At 39.0% G+C, this 2128-nt stretch overlaps 1 non-coding gene across 1 annotated transcript; it reads right to left on the reverse strand.

Moving 5' to 3' along the window:
• Positions 1-1296: 1296 nt before the first annotated feature.
• On the reverse strand, positions 1297-1403 carry LOC127077463 (small nucleolar RNA R71). The gene has a single exon (XR_007787274.1). It is a non-coding gene; the product is annotated as a small nucleolar RNA R71 (small nucleolar RNA).
• Between the last annotated feature and the right edge of the window lie 725 nt (positions 1404-2128).

The following is a 2128-nucleotide window of genomic DNA, read 5'->3' on the forward strand; positions in this document are numbered from 1 at the left end:
AATTGAACCGATAATCCGTACAATCGTTCGTAGAAACACTTAAGGGTTATTTTAACTTTCAACTTAAGTTTTCCCGCACTTAATTTCCGTTGGGTAAGATCGAAAGCCGTCCAACGTCTATTTAAACTTAATTGTTTTTAACTATTTCAAAAACAGCGAAAGCGCTTTGTTTAGTTCATTAGGAGTTTTTAACTTAAGAAGAAAAGAGATTTTGAAACTATTTTCGGACGCGTTTATAAGTTTAGAGTCTGGTTCGTAAGAACCTCTTTTGGTTAAGAAATCCAGGTTAAAATACTTTTCAACTTAGTCAAGATACTATATTTCTTAAAAATAGGTTTACTACTCTAACGCAATGCACACCTTTTTATAAGTGACAATAAGAGGGTTTGATTAGGGAGTACAACTCGGTTCTGAATACGCGAAAGCGACAGTTCCTGTTAAATTGGTTCTTTTCAAAGTAGGAAACACTGCCCATAAGTAGTTCTATTAGCAAGTACTTGGATTATTAATTGATTATGTGAATTACATTCGACCCTGTCTTTATTAATTGAACTTTATTCAATACTTTACTTTTCATTGCACACTCTAAAAACACCTATTTTGATTGCCTTTGATAAACACTATAACAATAGATAACGATAGATTGACATTTGGTCTCTGTGGATTCGACAATCTTTTATATTACTCTGACGCATTCGTATACTTGCGAAAAGCACGCATCAAGTTTTTGGCGTCGTTGTCGGGGACCAATTTCGTCAAATTTCATTACCCTGTTGTTATATCGTTTAGACTTAGGCTATTTCCCGCCAGTCAATGCGAAAAGCTCGCAGCACCGGAAGCTTAGTATACCCTCTGGCGGAACCTGAACGTTACGCTCGCGCACGTTTATTCTTTCATAGAATTAGGAGAGCTATGGCCGAAGATCAAAACTAAAGACCTCTTAAGGACTTCGCTCAACCATCTAACGAAGAACCTAGTTCTAGTATAGTAAACCCAACCATCCCAGCTAATAATTTCGAACTTAAACCATCCCTGTTGCAACTAGTGCAACATAGACAATTCGCAGGTCTCGCTACTGAGAACCCAAACCAACATTTAAAAATATTTCTTCAATTAGCAGGCACTTTTAAAACCAATGGAGCTTTTCCTGAGGCAATCCGTTTAAGATTATTCCCTTTTTCCCTCAGAGATAAAGCCCTATCATGGTTAGATTCCCTTCCACCCAATTCCATTACGACTTGGGATAACCTTAGAAGAGTATTCCTTGCTAGATATTTTCCCCCGAGTAAAACCGCCGTTCTTCGAAACCATATAACTAGATTTACCCAGAACCAAGGAGAATCGTTGTTCGAAGCTTGCGAGAGATATAAAGAGCTGATACGAGCATGCCTACATCATGGTTTAGAAAATTGGTTAATCATTCAAACCTTCTATAATGGACTTCACTATAACACCAAGATGACCATCGACGCTGCCGTAGGCGATGCGCTGATGAACAAACCTTATCCTGAAGCTAGTGTCCTCATCGAAGATATGGCTCAAAACCATCAATCATGGGGAGTCGAACGAGCGACAGTAGAGAAGAAGGAAGCCCAAGGAGGAGTGCATGAACTAAGCTCTATAGACATGATGCAAGCTAAAATGGACGCATTAGCCCTTAAAGTCGAACATATGTGCATAAACCCGAATACTGTAGCCGCAATTTCGTCGGATTGTGAGATATGTGGAACCAAAGGACACCAATCTGCAGAATGCAGTCTATTAAACGAAACCCACTATGAGCAAGTGAACTACACCCAAGGGAACCCATATTCGAATACCTATAACCCTGGATGGAGGAATCACCCGAACTTCTCCTATAAAAACAATAACCCTATCCAAAATAATGCACCTCCAAGACAAACTGGTTATCAAGCCCCAAGACCAAATCAACCTATGCAACCTGTACCACCAAAGCCGGGCCTTGAGAAAATAATGGAAAATTTTATCACTGCTCAAACCCAACAAAAAAGGAGTTCATGAACCAAAACATTCATGTTAACGAATTGATTACTTAGTTAGGAACCAAGGTTGACCAAATAGTTACTCATACCAATATGCTTGAAACACAGATCTCTCAGGTAGCTTT

This window comes from Lathyrus oleraceus, chromosome 4 (assembly GCF_024323335.1).
Source record: "Lathyrus oleraceus cultivar Zhongwan6 chromosome 4, CAAS_Psat_ZW6_1.0, whole genome shotgun sequence".
NCBI classification, from domain to species: domain Eukaryota; kingdom Viridiplantae; phylum Streptophyta; class Magnoliopsida; order Fabales; family Fabaceae; genus Lathyrus; species Lathyrus oleraceus.